Below are 18,982 nucleotides of genomic sequence, written 5' to 3' on the forward strand. Positions count from 1 at the left end.
AGAGCTACTCAGTATGTCAGTCGATCCCCCGGTCCGTCTGCCTCTTCAGGAAGACCTTCTGTCGCAGCAGCAGGGGACGGTCCTCAGCCCGAACCTGTCCAATCTCCACCTCCATGCTTGGAGATTGAGCGGCAACAGTGGAGGCCATTTGACTTGCCTCCTGAAGTCTGTAATGTCATTCTGGCAGCCAGGCGTCCCTCCACAAAGTCGGTATACGCCTGCAGGTGGAACAAATTTGTGGCATGGTGCACAGCAAAGGCTGTGGATCCTCTTGCTGCCCCTCTTTCTGAGGTTCTTCTCTTCCTTCTTTCTCTTGCCCAGCAGGGCTCTGCTCTGGGCACTATCAAGGGCTACCTTTCTACCCTTTCAGCCTTCCTAAGGCTGCCTGAGCAACCTTCTTTGTTCAAGTCCCCTATTGTAACTCGTTTTCTAAAGGGCATCACACACATGTTCCCTCCTGTTCCGTTTGTGATGCCTCAGTGGGACTTGAACCTGGTTCTTACGTTTCTGATGTGCGCTCCCTTTGAGCCACTTCACAACTGTCCTCTCCATCTTCTTACTTTGAAGACTGCTTTCCTGGTTGCCATCACCTCTGCCAGGAGAGTGAGTGAGCTCCAGGCTCTTTCATGTACACCCCCTTTCCTTCTCTCCATCCGGACAAGGTTGTGTTGCATACTAAGCCATCTTTCCTGCCCAAGGTTGTCACGGCCTTCCATATCGGGCAGTCTATCACCTTGCCCACCTTCTTTCCGCCACCGCATCCCTCTAAAGAGAAAGAGCGGCTCCATCGTCTGGACCCAAAACGTGCGCTTTCATTCTACTTGGATCGCACACGCCAGTTCCGGGTGGATGACCAACTCTTTGTTGGTTACGTGGGCGCTAAGAAGGGAAAAGCGGTGCACAAGCGGACCATCTCTCGATGGATCATCTTGTGTATGCAGGCATGTTACTCCTTGGCTAATAAGGAGCCCCCTGTTGGATTGCCAGCTCATTCCACCCGGCCACGGCAACTACAACTGCCCTGGGCCGGGGAGTGTCCTTGCAGGACATTTGCCAGGCGGCTACATGGGCCTCGCTGCACACGTTTGCAAGACACTACTGCCTGGACAGTCAAGTCCGGAGGGATGGCTTCTTTGGCCGTTCCGTCCTCCAGGACTTTCTGGTGTGATTATTGGTTCGCAGACCCACCACCGTGGTTGGTATTGCTGGGGTATCTATTCTAAGGTAAGGAATCTATCACTGACGTGTCTCTTTCAGATGCACAAGTTACTACTTGTGTAACGATATATCTGTAAGAGACATTAGTTAGTGATAGATTCCTTACCGACCCACCCATCCTCCCCATTCTGCGAACCGATATCTAGGGTTAAGGTCATCCCCTTTCAGGGCCCTAGTTTCAATGGCACCAGTGTTGGTTTTTAACATGGCACGGCGCTTCTGGCGCGGAAAAGCTGTGTCTAAGAACTGACGTCAGCACGCGGAGGCGGCGTCTAAGTACGACGACGTCATCACGGCGCCGACGACGGACGCGGAGCCACAGACGACGCCTACCAACGCACAAGGGTACTGCTACGCAAAAATTTCCGGGTCCAGTCTGACGCCTGGGGATATTCTAAGGTAAGGAATCTATCACTAACTAATGTCTCTTACAGATATATCGTTACACAAGTAGTTACTTGTGCCTCTAGCTCGCATCCTAAGCATCTGATTGCGAGCATTCACTACGGAGAGCTTTTACGCCTGAAAAGAATCTGCAGTGTAGATGGGTGCTTTGATGTATGTGCAGCAGAATTGCTGCGGGGACTCAAGGTCCGTGGCAACACTGATAACATGCTAAAAACTGCCATGTCCAAAGCCACTACTAGATCGAGGGAAAGTCTACTACCGTTAATAGAGGAAGTTGATACCGAGTCGCCCGAGCCTCCTTTGACTGATGCTGTCTCTTCAGTTGACCAATGCCCCAGGTTAATAACCACCTACAGTGAAAATGAACGTAAGATCAGGTCCATAGTTAATAGAAACTGGGCCATTATATTGACAGATCCTGTTCTGAAGATGAGTTTACCACCTACACCCACTATAACTTTTACCAGAGGCAAAAACATGGGTTCAATTCTGGACCAATCTAATCCAGAAGTTAAAACAAATTCGAACTGGTTGAAACCTACTCCTGGCTTCCACAAATGTTCCTCTTGCAGAGCATGCAAATTTGGGGTAAACAAGAAAGACTACTACACACCCTCTGCGGCGAACAAAATAGTTGGAAGTTTCAACTGCAAAACAGAATTCGCAGTATACGTCCTCACGTGCTCCTGTGGCCTGAATTACATCGGGAGTACCAGGCTACAAGTGCACGTGAGGATTCTGCAACACCTACGTGCAATTCTACATAGTGACCCCACTTATCCAGTGGCACGTCACTTCAAACAGGTACACGACAATAACATAAACTGTTTGCAGTATTACGTGGTTGCCTCGGTGCCTAAACAACGCAGAGGAGGCAACAGAGATTTGTCGTTAAGGAGACTTGAAACCAAATTCATCCTCGAATTTGACAGCAAATGTCCGAACGGACTGAATAACTCTGAGGACATGTATACTTTCCTTTGACAGTCCGGTTCTAAGATGATGTATTTAAAGTCGACACGTTTTTTGTTAATCTGGTCTCATCATTGTTTCTATCTTTGCATTTACCTTGATTCTGCTACACTCTGTACAGATAATTGATGTGTTGGAGGCACTTGTTGTAAGCTGCATCATAATTTCTCGTCAGTTAATACATACAAATCATGCTATTTTGATCTAAAAGATTTTTTTAAAAGATCAGAAAACAAAAAAACACTTTTCTTTGCACTTTAAGGCCAATATGATTAAACAGTTTTTTTTTAAAGAATTAAAAAAAATATTTATTTAATATAAACTTGATGTTGCTTGGATTTATTTTAGCAGATGTTCATATTTAAATCATTTTGGCATTCTTAAAAATTCTCTATACTTGAGATCTTAATTAGCACGTTTTGCACACACTTTCATTGCTGCTATGCATAGTTTTGCACATCCTGCTTATACTTGAATATCATGTATCAAGTAGTCTTGCTGTAAGCACATTTTATCATGTTTTTTGTCAACGGATTTAACCGGTTATTATGTCACCAGCTATAGTTGATATTTGATGTTATTGACCGTTTGTCTTCTACAAATCAAATTTAGACGAGTTGGGAGGTTTTTTACCTGAATACAAGTTAGTGCATTATGCGGCAATATTAGCTTATTGGTAAAAATGAACAATAACATTGTCTTTCTAACATTCGATTCATTGTATTTAATATTTATAAATGTATGGCTGCTCAATGTTGCAATTATAATGACAATCAAGTTTGTAACGTATAGGTTGCAAGCAAAAACATTGTAAGTCTGTCTTCTAGCTTGACTGCTATTGAACAGATCATGTGATTTGGGCGGGATTTTAAGCAGCATTTAAAAATGGCAATATTTCAGTCAGTCTTTGTGATCAAGGGCTCTTGGGCCCGAAACGCGTCATCTGCCGATGTTGCATTGGATGTGAAAGGTTGAAATAAAATCATCTTGCCTACAGAAGTGGTCCATTTCTCTATCTTCGCCACCGCTTTGGTGGAAGCAGCTGGAGTTGCTGTTTTTGGATATAAATTTATATATATATATATATATATATATATATGCGCTCTATGATATATCAGAATAAGATATATTGTGTAAAGAGTCCATGGGTTTCCTTATGAGTGGACAGGGGCTTGCTGTCCCAATCTCAAGGTGCTCTCCTGAGGGTAGTGTGTGGTCAAGCAGTTTTAGGCTTATCACAGGAGTGCAAGACATCTGAAAATACACTCAAAGGTCAAATAAGACACATGACTCGAGGGGGATCCACATCAATTTATAAAAATAGCAAGTATATGTGTGTATATATATATATATATATATATATATATATATATATATATATATATATATATATATATATATATATATATATATAAATGTTTATGTGTGTGTGTGTGTGTGTGTTTATGCATCAGAAGAAAATCGTTCAGGTAAATACTTTTTAATTAGGAATTCTTTTTTGTTCAGAAAGTTGACATAGTTCAATTTCTGGAAACTGCAATGTTATCCTATGGGAGGAAAAGTCAATGTCAATGTGGCCCTCAGGTGTAGTACAGTGACTTACGGGACCCTTCTCCAGGAGTTAAGGTGAGTGGTGGGCAAGGTCCAAGGCAGCACTAGCAGAGGCCTGCAGGGCTGGGTCCTAGTCAGCTGATCTCTTCAATCTTCTGCTTTTGCGGCTCTTTGGTATCCTCCTTCATAGGTCATCAGCATCTGTTCTTCTGGTACCAGGGGCTCCCCTAAATGCTGAATTTAGGGGAGTGTAGGGTAGTATCCAATGGGCTACCGACCCTTGGAGTCACTACTACCCGAATATGACCACTTCCTGTGGGAAGTGGGAATAACCCTGTTCCAGAATTCCTAAGTATGCCAACACAAAGATGGCTACTTAAGAAAAGTTGTGTCAACATCAGTTTAGTCCACCTTATAGGTGGTACTAGACTGGGGGTGGGAATCCTACCCGACTAGCTAATTTGTCCGCATGTACAGGTGCCAACGGAGCTCTGGACAAAGGCGGTCGGCTCCCTCTCCTTTGAGGGGAGCCAGATTTGCATTTCAAAGCAGCAGCACTTTGAAGTTTGCCGGCCTAGGAAAGCCAATAAGCAGGCCATCCTGTGTGTGGGGGCGGGGGTTGTATGACACCCTCTTCTCTGACAGGCTTTTGTTCTGGCCTCCTGAGAGCAAAAGGCGCTCTCCCTAAGAGTTCAGAACAGTGTCTTGGGTGAGAGGCTGGCAGAAACCATTTGTCAAGCACACCAGAGGTGGCAGGTTTTCAGGAGGCGCCTCTAAGGTGCCCTGTGTATACATGTATTGGTAAATATAATACTGGCATCAGTGTGGGTTTATCAATAAGAGATGTTTGATACCATACAGCCCTATCTTCAGTGAAGGCTTCATGTAGCTGAGAAACTCGTTTTCACCAATGTTGGTCACTTGTACTGACAGTAATAAAACTAAACAGCAGAGGAGCATATGTGCTCATACAGGTATGCCCTCACATGTAATATTCAGCACCTTGCCATATGGCTGTCGGGCCTGCTGCAGGGGTGACTACAAATATTACATGCAGTGTTAGGGGACGTGCACACAGGGACGTGCAATATGTGGTTTTCATTTTTGTCTGCACCAAGACATGCAGCCTTGCGTGTGATTGGTCCACTAGAGAGTGGCGCAATTCATGCTGCAACACCTTGGGGACCCTCTATAGTACTTCAGGCCGTAGGTACCAGGAGTACCATTTACTAGGCAATTACAGAGGGTGTCAAAGGTTTAGACAACTGGAGGATGCAATTGTACAGTTTTCGGAAAGAACTATGGCACTAGAGGACCTGGTTGACAGGAACCCAGTGCACTTTCATTCAAAATCACGTCAGTTACCAGGCGAAAACTGATTACCATTTCAACCCCCCCCCCCCATGAAAGGCGATGAAACTAGTCTTTGTTATGTTAAAACAATTTCTAAAGTTCATGTTCACTAATTTGTTTCCCGGGATACACCAAAGAAAAGATTGGCCTTAGCAGAGCAAAAAGTGGAAAGTCTGACCCCCTTCCGAGCGATCAGCCAGAAAAGACTAGACCCAATCCTGTGCAGTGCCACGAAGGCCCACTGCTTCAACCCGGTCAACTAGAATGTTATGGTAGAACTTTCAAAAAGCTTCCAACAGATCAAGGAGCACCAACGCCTGAGTGAGGTCCTTGTCAGCCGCTTTGCGGAGGTCTTTCACCACTGAAAGAATGACTATCTTGGTGAAATGAGCAGGCTGAATGTCCGCTTGAGTCCAGAAAGTTAGTTGTCTCCACAAGAGCCAATGCAGTTGGCTACATGGGCCTCGAGTACCTTGGCTAAGTAAGAAAGTAAAGATATCGGGCGAAAGTTTTTCAAAACAGAAGGATCATCACCAACTTTCTTTAACAAAGTGATCACACTTGCCTCTTTAAAAGAACTGGGCACCACGCCATGACTCAGAGCTGCTGAGAAAGGCAAGGGCTGGGCTAGGAAAACAGGAAAAAAACAATCCCAAGAACCTCAGGGGGGGGCAAGGATAGTTCTGAGAGCCAGATTTTACCTTGATCAAGAGGTCCATGACATGTTCTTTACTGATCGCTGGCAGGATGTACATAGTAGTCAGGATGCAGTCTAAAGTATAGGAGGTTATTACAGGAGAACTGGGAGGTATGCTGACTTTAATCTTTACAATCTTCTCAATAGAGAAAGAATTTAAAGTCTCACAAATTGTGTGGGCATAATTGTAGGGGTGACTCTCCGGGTTGGACAGTTCATCTAAAATTTTTAACATTTCCTTAGGCTTTTGTTGATTTGATAATTTTCTCTGAAAAGTAAATAGATTCAGCTTGAATGGTGAGCTTTTTTTGTTGTTTAAGATGTGACAGACTCCTTTTTTCATCAGTAGAGTAGTCTTTCCGCCACTTGCGTTCCGCACAGCGTAATTCCAATTTTCCTGACTTCAACTCACCTGAAAACCACTTTGAGGCGTCATGAGCTCCAGGTGGTTTGGCTTTCAGGAGGACGTGGTTTGGCTTTCCGGAAAGAGGCATAAGTCATTGGCTTTTTTCAGCCAGTAGAAGATACTCTATTGTCATCTGAGAAGACTATCCTTCATCTCCGGCAGACCTTTCCCAAGAGGGACTTTATCTTCTAAGTGGAAGAACCTGGAAAGTCTGTCTGCATTGGCAGGGTCAGTCCCAGGTCTGTGTTCCAATGTTAAATCCATACTCTGTAGGAAGATGGACCACCTTAACAGTTTGAGGTTTTCACCTTTCATTTGCATCAGCCATATCAGAGGCCTGTGGTCAGTTTGAACAAGGAAGTGAGAGCCAAACCAGCTTGGCCTCAGCTTTTTCATAGACCAAACCACAGTAAAGACTTTCCTCCCAATGGCACTAATGAAAGGAACAGATTGGTCATGGCCATCATTGTTTTGGGATAGTACTGCTCCTATTCCATGTTCAGAGGCATTTGTCTGCAGTATGAACTGCTTTGTATAATCTTGATCTTTCAGAATGAGTGCTGGGTACATTGCTTCCTTCAGTGTCAAAAGCCCTTTGACCGCTTATGGACCACTTCACTTTCTGTGGTGTCTTCTTGGAGGTCAATTCTGTGAGGCGGAACACAATGGACCTATATCACCTCACAAACCTCCTGTAGTATCCAGTCATGCAAAGGAATGCCCTGATGAGTCTGGGTGATTGGAGCTACACAGTCCACAATTTTCTAGGTCTTAGGTTGTAAGGGTATAAATTGACCGCCGCCTACAAGTTGGCCAAAATATTCAACTGAGCTCTGCCCTATATGGTACTTGCTTGCCTTGATAGTGAGGCCTGTACTTCTCAGAGCCTCGAGGACCTTGCCAAGGTGGATCAGGTGATCCTGCCACGTTGAATTATAGACAACAATATCGCCAAGATAAGCTGCACTAAAAGATTCCAACCTAGCTTTGGACTTTATTCACCAACCCCTTGAAGTTGGTAGGTGCATTAATTAGTCTGAAGAGTATAACCGTAAACTAATAACACCCATCTGGGGTTGACAATGCAGACTTTTCTTTTGTTCCAGGGGTCAGACCTATTTGCCAATACCCTGATGCCAAATCAAAAGTACAGAGTTATTTGATTGTCCCTAACCGGTCAATTAATTCATGAGCCCTAGGAATTGGGTGTGCATTGGTTTTGGTTACTTATTGGCATTGAGGCCTCTCTAGTCCACAAAAAACCTCAGCTCCTTTTTAACCACCCCGGTTGTGAGGTTTGGGTACTAAAACAACCGGGGTGGCCTAGGGGCTCTCAGAGGGTTTAATGACTCTTAATTCTAGCATCTTGCTTTCTTCAGCTTTGATGGTCTATTTGACATAAGACTGCTGTAGATTTTATTTTTCACAGGTAGGCTGTCCCCAGTGTCCGCATCATATGTACAGCAGTTAGTCTGACCACAGGTCAAAGAGAAGAGCTCAGCATACTGGTGCAGGACTTGCCTGCAGTCAGCCTGCTGTTGGTCAGAGAAGAGACAAAGTTGTCTGAAAACTCCTTCCCCTGGCCCATCTTTAGGGTTGTTAGAGAGGAGATCAGGGAGAGGTTCACTCTCTTCTTCCTGTTGTCATCTATGACCATCATCATGGTCATCTCAGCCCTGTCATGGTAGGGTTTAAGGCAGTTTACATGAATTACCCATTTGGGGTTTCTGCAACTGCCAATGTCCACCAGATAGGTGACCTCTCCTTTTCTTTCTAGAATAAGGTAGAGTCCGCTCCATTTGTTCTGGCGAGCCCTAGGAACCACATGCTCCTAAACCCACACCTGCCCTGGTTGGAACTCCACCAGTGCATACCTTTCATGGTCTTGTTGAATCTCTCAACAAGTCTATTTGTTTGTGGGTGGTATGCATAATAAACTTACTTCTCTTCCAGGGGACCCTCATCAATAGTCATCAGCACTGAATATTCCCACCCATGTGCGGGGACCTCAGAAATAATAAATATATATAAAAAAAAAATATATATATATATATATATATATATATATATATATATTCACTTAGAAAACCATAGGTTTTAGGCCTTATATAGTTAGGAATTAGCATTTTAAAAACCTTGCAAATTCACTTAAAAAACCATAGGTTTCAGGCCTTATATAGTTAGGAATTAGCATTAAAAAAACATTGAAATTGCTCCTATATAGTTAGTTGGACTAACTATATTTCGCGCACCCGCAATCCACTGCTGTCACATATTACATCATTCATGACATGGTCAGTGACATCACTGATTAGTACAGAAAGGGGACCCCCTCTTGGAGTCTATTTCAGGTCAGGGAGTAGAGGGGAAAAGAAATACCAAAACAACTAAAGAAGCTCCCTCTTGACCTGGTCAGAGAAGAGACAAAGTTGTCTGAAAACTCCTTCCCCTGACCCATCTTTAGGGTTGTTAGAGAGGAGGTCAGGGAGAGGTTCACTCTCTTCTTCCTGTTGTCATCTATGACCATCATCATGGTCATCTCAGCCCAGTCATGGTAGGGTTTAAGGCAGTTTACATGAATTACCCATTTGGGGTTTCTGCAACTGCCAATGTCCACCAGATAGGTGACCTCTCTTTTTCTTTCTAGAATAAGGTAGAGTCCGCTCCATTTGTTCTGGCGAGCCCTAGGAACCACATGCTCCTAAACCCCCACCTGCCCTGGTTGGAACTCCACCAGTGCAACCTTTTGGTCATATCAGAGCTTCTGGACCTCTTGGCTGGCCTCTAGGTTTCTGGATGCTTTTTCCATGTACTCCACCATCCTTGAACGAAGGCCAAGCACATAATCCACAATGTCCTGTTAAGGCTCTTTGTGAGGTCTCTCCAAGCCTTCCTTCACAAGACACAATAGTTCCCTTACAGATGACCAAACAGAAGTTCAAAGGGTGAAAAATCTGCTTCTTTCTGTGGCACTTTCTCGTAGGCAAAAAACAGACATTGTAGTGAGAAATCCTATCTCCTGCTGAGTTTTCCAGGGAGTCCACCAATCATACCTTTCATGGTCTTGTTGAATCTCTCAACAAGTCCATTTGTTTGTGGGTGGTATGGGGTAGTGAAATTGTAAGTCGCTGCATATTCTGCCCACATGTTTCAGGTAGCCAGGCATTAAGTTCTTACCTCTAACACCTCCTCTTTTGAAAAACCCACACTGGTAAAGATACCAATGAGGGGCCTAGTCACTGCAGGAGCAGTGGTAGTCCTTAGGGGAATCGCTACAGGGTACCTGGTAGGATGATTCACTACTGCTAGTATGAATCTGTTCCCTGATGCAGTTGGAGGGTCAAGGGGACTGACCATGTCTATCCTTCCCCTTCAAAGAGAACCCCAAACACTGGAAGTGGAATTAAGGGGACCTTTGGTAGCCATCTGGCTTGTCACTGGCTTAACAGTTCGCACTGGAACTACAAAACACTACATGACCAGTAGAAGTGAGTGACTAATCCACTCCAGGTTTTGGCCTGTGCAAGATGCCCAGCTAGAGGGATGTCATGGGCCAATGTGAGGAGTATCTCGCTCTACTGCTAAGGCACTACCACTCTCCTAGTGGCACCACGCTTGGCGTCTCTTGCCTACTTGTAAAGGAGTCTCTTCTCCCAATAGGTCCTGTGGGAGCCATTGACATCTCCCTTTTCCTGATCAGCATTTGGCTGTTTCAGGCTTTCAAGGGTGTGACTGGTCCTCTGTCCCTGGCACATACCTTCCCTAGAGGGCCCCCCTGGTCCCAAGAGCTTTAATGTGTAAGGCACAAGCTCATGGAGCTCAGTTCCTTCTGGGGATGATGGGACTTCTCCCTTAGAAGAGGGGTCCTGAGCCTGTTCCTAATCAGATCTGGTTTCCCTGTCGTCTTGCTTTTCCTCTCGGAAGGTTGGACCATTATTCCAGGGTCCAACTGCTTAGTGACTATGAAGCTCTCAAACCACAATCCTACTTGAAAGTGGGATTCAAAACAAGGGCAAAAGAAAAATTCCTAAAGTTGCGCATGGGCATCTAACCAACTCTCCCACACTTTCCGCCATGGAAAAGGAAACCAGACTGCAGTCCTGCCATCTATGCAAAAGAGGATACCAGGATCTTGTGCACGTCATCTGCCCTAACCTAAAGGACATGAGAAGAACCCTACTTCGACCAATATACATGCAGAACGGCATCAGGACTTGCAGGCAGGCAATAAAACTGTGCTTTAACCCAGTTGAGACACAACTGCTTACTCACAAATGTTATAGACATATAAACTGTGAGATTCAAACAAGCACTACAAGTGGACATCCGCTAAATAAAAATAGCTGGGCTGGTCTGTCACTGTTGCTTGTCGTGGCATGCTTTTGCAACAGCACCTTATGGACACAAAATACAACTGATTTGATGAAGACTGTGTGCAAAAAACGTAAATTTGAATAGGACATATAACTATGGCTGCTTAAATTGCCATAGCGCCCATTAGGCCAGCTCCCCTTGATGCACAATGCACTTTAGAATTGTTGAAGAGCGCAATGTCTAGATGCGAGTTTTAATATATTGCATTTTGATGACCTTTTAACACTGCTTTTACTCACTGAATTACTATGGAATTTATTATGTGTATGCAACGGTTTTAATTAATCATGCATAATAAACTTACTTCTCTTCCAGGGGAACCTCATCAATAGTCATCAGCACTGAATATTCCCACCCATGTGCGGGGACCTCAGAAATAATAAATATATATATATAAAAATATATTGCTCACGAGCGGTCCTGTCGCAGAGGGAACAGCTTTGCGAGTCGGTGCTAGGTTCGGGACCAGGGCCGGGTCCCGTGTTGGTTTTTGCTCAAAAGGAAAACCAGCACTCCGCTTGTTGGATGCAGTTATATTTTATTCAAAACACTGTTGTAGCCTACGCGTTTCGAACCAGATGGTTCCTTCTCACGGCAGTGTTACAAAGTTGTCCTATTTCACTTTCAACTATTTATATACTTGTAAGTCTAATAGTGCATTATGGGACATGCAGTGTTAAATTTGTTATTTAATTCATAACGTTTGTATTTTTACATATATACATGGCTGAGTGCCTCATGATTGTCCAGCTAGCACTTTTGTTTGGTGTCTAGGCAGTGTATAACTGAGCACATTACAGGAAACTGTTCATCCATTCACATGGCCATGACGTTGGTCATTGATTCGGCTGTGCTTATCAGCTTATGTTACTAGGGCTGAGTGCCCTTGCCACTGCCTACGTTCAGACACCTAAAGTTTAACTTATTCATAAGAGAGCATATAGTCTTTGGATTGTCCATAGTTTAACACTGTTCATAAGAACATACATTTTACAATTGCATGTTTCAAAGTACATATGTTCAGAGATGAAAGTACAGTTCTTCGTCCCCATTCAACCCTGTTGGTTGCTTGGTTTTAAAACGCATGATCAGTTTCGATTCCAATCTTCTTAGGTTTAATTTTCTGTTACCACCTCGCTCATGCTGACGAATCATGACTAAGCCGAAGAATTGAATGTCCTTCCATGTCTTGTTCATGTGTGTTGTCAAGTGTTTAGCCATTGCATAAGTTGAGTCTTTATTTTGAATGGCTCGTATGTGCTCCAAGATCCTTTTCTTTAGAGCACAAGTAGTACTGCCAATATATTGTTTACCACAGTAGCATTGTAGCATGTAAACCACGAAGCTGGTTTCGCATGTTATGTATTCTCTGATACTGTACGTTTTTCCTTTTGGGTCAGTTAATGTCTTTGTGTTTTTTCCTATCTTACAGGCCTTGCACACACTGCATTTGACGAATCCTTTCTTGGTTTCTGTTAGCCAGTCGTTGGCTTTTTTGTTCTCATAGTGTAGTGTAGTTCCTATCTTCCCAATAGGCTCTGCGCATTGGAATAATACCTACAGCAGTAAAGGCCTAGGCCAGACGTTAACTAGGTCTACTACTGTCGATACTAGACTTAAAGTTTTGGGTTTGCCAGCGTAGCTCAGAGTTCACTAGAAACTTTCTCGAATGTTCAAGGAGGAATTAACTTCCCTGATTAGACAAGAAGGGATTTAGTTTCTGACAACCATAGAACATGACAACTTTGCTCTCCCCTAATCAAGAGTCAATCTCGAGAGTCGTGTGAACAAAAGGCAAATTATTTTACTCAGTCAGTACGTGCATTCTTAGTCTCATCAGAATGTAGAGAAAAGGAAGAGACGGGCGTGTTCAATAAAAAGGTGTTATTTATTGATCAGTCTCTTTTCTCATACAAGAGAAATGGATCGATATTATTGCAATACTTATAGTGAAGTAAAGTGCATACATTAAAAGCAATAGTATAAAATAATACTGTAAAAACATTGATATGGTTTCTAAGCCATAAGATGTTTTAAAATGAATAAAATATATTACATACACATATACATTTGACTAAACGTACTCAACTGGTGTTTCTAGATACGCCTACCCCGTGTACCTGACCTAAGTCTAATACGTGGGCGGGAATAGATAGTTACAGTTTAAGTTAAGTTTGTTTTTGCCAAGTGAATAACTAAAGAATTCTCTGTGAGGGGTTATTCAGTTCTGTACCTGGAATTTAGGATGAATGAGGAATGGTATCTCTCTCTCTGGTCTCGATATTCCAGGCTGCCTGCGAGGGCTACCCGGAAACGCCGGTGCTGGATTCTTGGCAGGAGAAAGCAGCGCGTCTCTCAGCACGTCAGAAAGGCGGGGCTGCGCCAGCGGGGTCTGCTCTGCTCTTCGCTTCGGCAAGTATGGCTGCTCCGTCTCGTCACCACGCGTGTGTTTGCATATGGCAAGATCGGTAATATTTATACCTTTAAGGTGCCTAGAATGACGTAAGGATGGACATAGATACGTCAATAAAGATGTCATACGACTTGCTCGTTAGCACATTCTTTTACTAAAGTTCTCGGTGAAATCAAAACAATGGTCGCAGGGTTTTGCCCAGGTTGTCATAGGTTTGATTTGTTATGAGAACTCCGTATGCCTTATCAGGGGCTGGAGGAATATCGCTTGTCTAATTAGATCGCAAGTGTTATGACCTAATCAGATAACACGTTCCTGTGCCGTAGTGTGACTGCGTCAGATAACGGTATCTGCATCATGGGGGTTTTCTGCCTCATGGGCTGACTGCTAGTTAACTTGTTGGTTTGTTTAACTAGAATAGGGTCAGGAATAGGGGGATCGATTCAGAACCTATAGGAATACATGACACCCACTCCACGCTAACTATGGACATATTTACTAATCTAGGCATAGTATAACATAGTACAACATACTATAGAGTAGTGTGTATACCTTACCACCCCAAAATACATAAATGCATTTTGAAATTTTCAAATATACTGAAAAAAATTGCAGACATATATATATGGTATGCACTCAAGCTGTAGAAAAATGCCAAAGTAATCGCATTTGTATACATTATTGCTTATTTGGTATATGAGAATTACACATGAAATGGTTTCTTACAGAAAAAAGTTTCGAGACCATTCCATCACAGAATAAAATATCTTTATGAACATGCCAGCGGGCAGCTAATGTCTATAAGCTATCTAAAATTTAGAAACCTTAGTTCTCTAAGAATAGTTCTTACTTTAAGCAGAAGATAGTGTCCCGAAAAATATGCAAAAATATTTGGGGCTGCTGGAAAAACTGCTGTCCGTGAACTGGAGCGAAAATGTTCATGTGACTTTATTTTTAAAGTTGAAGGCCGAATTCAGGGAACGCCGTGTGCGAGCCTGCTCAAAAGTCTCTATTTCTGTTCGGGTGAGAACATCATATCATTTAGGCTTTCGAAAAAACTGTCAACAGCTTTCTGGGAAAGTTCCACTAACTCGGAAATAGGTGTAATCATGCATTCTTGCGCATGATTGTCTCCATTGACATTCTGATTTGCATTACTGACAGAAGGTCGTACCTGTTCGATGCTGCTTTCATCTTGAACTTCACTACCCATCAATCGTAGTGGTGAAGCTTCCACGAATGCCGTCATCAGGATTGGTAGCCTTTGAGGGCAGCACAAAGCATGAACCTTGATCGGGCTCAACAATGTTTCTGCATCCATCGGCGCATCCGATTGTAGCGTCAGACAGGTGTCTAACACGCATTCTTCTCCGCATAGCAGACACCTCAATACAGGTAAAACACATCTTTGCCACATTGGTCGAAATGATAGAAACCAAGTCATGTTCAGGTCTCTAAGCCGGGAGAGTCCCAGGATTTTTGATATCCGGTCCCGGTATCCAATGGCTAGGATTGTTTCTTCCCTTGTCGCAAGAGTTTTGTCTGTGACATGGGTTGCCGTAACGAAAAATAAGGACTAAGAATAGGATTCCTGCAATTAGTCCCAGGATCAGGGGAAGTCCGCCAAAAATCGAATGGACGAAATCTGGAAAAATACCCAGTATGGCTTTGAATGGTGTTAATGCCATCGAAAATACTGTCTTAAATACCTTTGAGACCCCATTGGTATCAGAAATATTTAAGATTTCATTCAGGATTTCCGCGAAATGTACGGGGGAATTAGTTGATAATAATGTATGTATCTCTGCAGTCGTCCTTGCGACTTGTAGATCATACGTTTCTTTTGATGACGAGAGCCTGGTAGGCGTCTGAAGAAGGACTGTTTTCATTCTGCTTAAAGTATCTATTCGAATAGAAGTAATTTTCAAATCGGGCCATGCCCTTGCCTCCCTGTCTGGGAAGGAGCTGGGGAACAATGTGCGTCCACAGCACTTGACCTTCGCAGTAGTAGTTACTAGATAAGGAGTCCCGGGCATAAGACTACAACATCTGCGGTCTACAATAAGAATGTAACTCCCATTATAGAGTCTTTGAAAGAATGGTTCTATTTCTGTTGCAGGTGCGCCTTGCTGGTGACATGAAAGGTTGTATGAATTCCCTTCACAGGCTCCATGCAAACTAATTCCGTTACACAGAAGTGTGCCACTCAGTGACATCGCACAATTGTTGCCACTAAGAAACACTTTCTGTCCTTTATTACTGACACATGCATGTGAATAGGGCAGGTTCCATGTTGTTTTAAGGTACCCCTTTCCCAATTTCTCGTACATGCCAGCCTGTATATATTTTTGGCAGTATTGAAACCTGAAGGTTGAGATTGGAATATTTATTATCCCATGTATTATCCATTCATTGACAGGTCGTTCTAACATTGTCATTGGTAATCTTTCTAGTTTTTCAATGCTCAAGATTGTATAATCAGCACCCTTTTGCGCCATACTGATTTGTCTATCAGTAAGGTTAAAGATTTGGAATAGTGACGTTGTGTTGATTAAACGCCAAGGCACATAGCCTGAACGCAGATTTTGTAACGTCCAGCCAAGCTGTACAATAGAACGCAATTGTGACTGACCGTGTTGTAATAGCAGTAAGTCTTGCGATAATATATCGATTGCTGACGACACAATGCTGTCCAAAGAAAAAATTCTGGAGGACAGAGTCATTAACCCATTGTCCACTACAGAAAGTGATTTTTCCAAATTAATACGGTCAATTTCCCGTATTCTCTCTGCTGTTTCAATTTGAGTAACCTTCCAGGCCTCATTGTATGCTGCATATACAGAGGCTGCTATGAAACGCTTTTGACGCTGTTTGCGTGGTCCCAAAGTGAAATCACGCAAGTCAGCACCATCAGTAAGTAAAGTTAGGTGTTGCTTAATTTCTGCCAGTGTGGAAGTTTGTAGCCATTGAAGGCATAATTTGCCCACACTGTAGGTGGTTATTATCCCTGGGTGATGTCTTTGAGGATATCTAGGGTCTGGCCTGGTCATTTTGAACCCCTGTGTTTTGTTCAGGAATCTGTTTTGACAGTTATTAGTATCTGTGGGCCAGATCAACCACTGTTTCCAATCAGGATGTGTTCTGTTTTGGTTTAATATATGGTTTACGTCTATCTCTTCACCTGTATCAGAGTTATTGCTAAACATTATTGGCTTTGGAATAGACGGTTTATTTAAATCTTTGATTTTGGCTAAGCCAAGACAGGTGGTCTGTTGAACAGTGTCATTTAAAAATATCATTTGTTCTGGGATCATGCAGGCTCTAAACAAAGCTTTTATACCCTGTACTTGCCATTCTTTTGTACCCCAAACACTTTTCAATTCAACATTTTTGTCCCAATAATCAAATCCAAAAGTATTCATTTGTTCAAAAAATGAGTCTGAATATAACAATTTTGTGTTGGTTATCATGGTTTTGGTTCCTGTCTTGTTCGACAATTTAAAATAAAATGTTTCAGCATTACTTGTGTTAAAACCTGAAAAATATGAATATTTGTCGTAAACGGTTCTTGAGCTCCCTTTTGGAGGTGTTGCACAATGTTCCCATTGATTATAATTTAAAACATTTCTAGGTTGTGCAGATCTATGTAAAAAGTGGTTACCATAGTGGTTATAGCAATACATACTGTCATAATTTGTAGAACCCTGCAAATAATCATGTTTGGTAAATTTAGCAGACATTACTAAGTCAGACATCATATTATTAATGCTTTCGAAGTCCCAATCATCAGCAAATGAGCTTGGTTTTGCAAAGTCACTCAATGAGATCTTAATTTGGTGTGGATATTTCAGGATCTCGACCGGACCATAAATTTCATAGTCAGTGTTGTCCCAGGCTACCCCACCAGGTATCGGATTGGCTGTGAAGTTGGCTGAAGAAAGTTCTCTTTTCTCGACGTGTGAAGATGTGTGTGGTTTGAGGATCAAGTTGATTTTCTGACTTGCTGTGTCCATTTTAGCATATTTTCCCTCAATGAAGCGTCCCAAAGTTAGTATCATGATGAGCCAAAGTATGAGGACAAATGCACCAAAACCCACCCAAAATTCAATCCATGGAGAAATCAAATATGTTTCTTTCAGTTGTCTCAAAAGTTCCTTAGCTTTGTCTTTAAAGGTTTTTGATGATGGCTGTGTCTTTGATTCGCTGAAGCCCTCAGAGGAATCATCGAAGTTAATGAAGTAGCCGGATGCAGTTCTGTCAATTGTTCCAATTGGTTCAGGATTTCTGTTTCTTGCATTTTCACTTGGTACTTCATTATAGATTGGTGTGTCTCTGCTAAATGTTTTTATTTGGGTATTCAGAGGTCTTAGTTCTATTGCATTGTTGCATAGTCCTTGTTGTTCTTCTGTAGGCGTTTCGAATGTGATGAGCCTCTTCGTTAGGACCTCTGTACTGGTAGCAAACCTTGGTGTTCTGCTACTTATTGGGAGTCCACTTGGCCTACTGTTTGTTATCGGCCACATGTTGTGGTTTTACCAGGTCGATGGATACAACTCGGTTCTCCTTTTTACCAGCAAGTGGCGGTAGTACAACTGATCTTGTCCCGTTGACAGACAAGACAGGAACTGCTTTTCTGTAAGAAGGCCCAAATTCCTTCTTTACCGCGATCTTTTCCCTGACTAGATCCCCGACTTTTGGAATCCAGACAGGTCTTGCTGGGACAGGTGGTGGTTCTTCAGTGGTTGTTGGCTGTTGTTTCAACTTTATGTTGCTCAGGTCTTTTCTTGTTTTGTTTAAGTCCTGCAAAATAGCCAAACGGTCTTTGATATCAAAGGTTTTTTCTTTCACCACTGAAGTCTGACTATCAATGTCAGAGATCATCATCCTAGTTCCAAATAATAATTCGTACGCACTGAATCCCTTCAGAGAATTTCTTGGCAAGTTATTGAGACTACGTTGGACACTTATTAGATGTTTGACCCACCCAGCTCCCGAACCTAATATCCTTTCCGCTATAGATTGCTTTATGCCTTGGTTTTTTCTTTACACCATCCCGTACCCTCAGGAAGGAAGTGAGAAGATTCCCGCTGGGCTATGCTCATTTGGTCATGTTTCCCCTCAGGCTTGAGGGCTAGAGTGGAGACAATGGTCAAACGTAGCATGCTCTTAGCGTATATGCCATTTAGACTCGCAAATCTTTGTATAACAGTCCGGACGTCAGCCGAGTGCTGGTGATCTACATTATAAGTGGAACTAGCCTGTATATGTTAATCGCAACCCTTCCTTTTTACTCCTGATTTTTTCTGGAGTAGAACGACGAGGTATTAAACTGTTTCTTTCCCCACTGCGATCTCTGTTGCAGTTTGGGCAGTTTTTTACAAACATGGTATGACGCAGGCTCATGCCTGGCCACCAGTACCTTGATTGTAATTCTTCCAGAGAATCTTTTAGTTTAAGGTGTCTGAGACCCTCGCCCATATGTGCGTCTGCGATTAACAAGTTTCTCCTGTCCATGTTTGGAATCACCCTATCCCCCACTCCAGGGATTCGAGCAAAAGGGACGGAGTTTGCATCGATTATGTATGTATAA

The sequence above is a fragment of the Lissotriton helveticus genome, chromosome 2_2 (assembly GCF_964261635.1).
Source record: "Lissotriton helveticus chromosome 2_2, aLisHel1.1, whole genome shotgun sequence".
Lineage (NCBI taxonomy): Eukaryota > Metazoa > Chordata > Amphibia > Caudata > Salamandridae > Lissotriton > Lissotriton helveticus.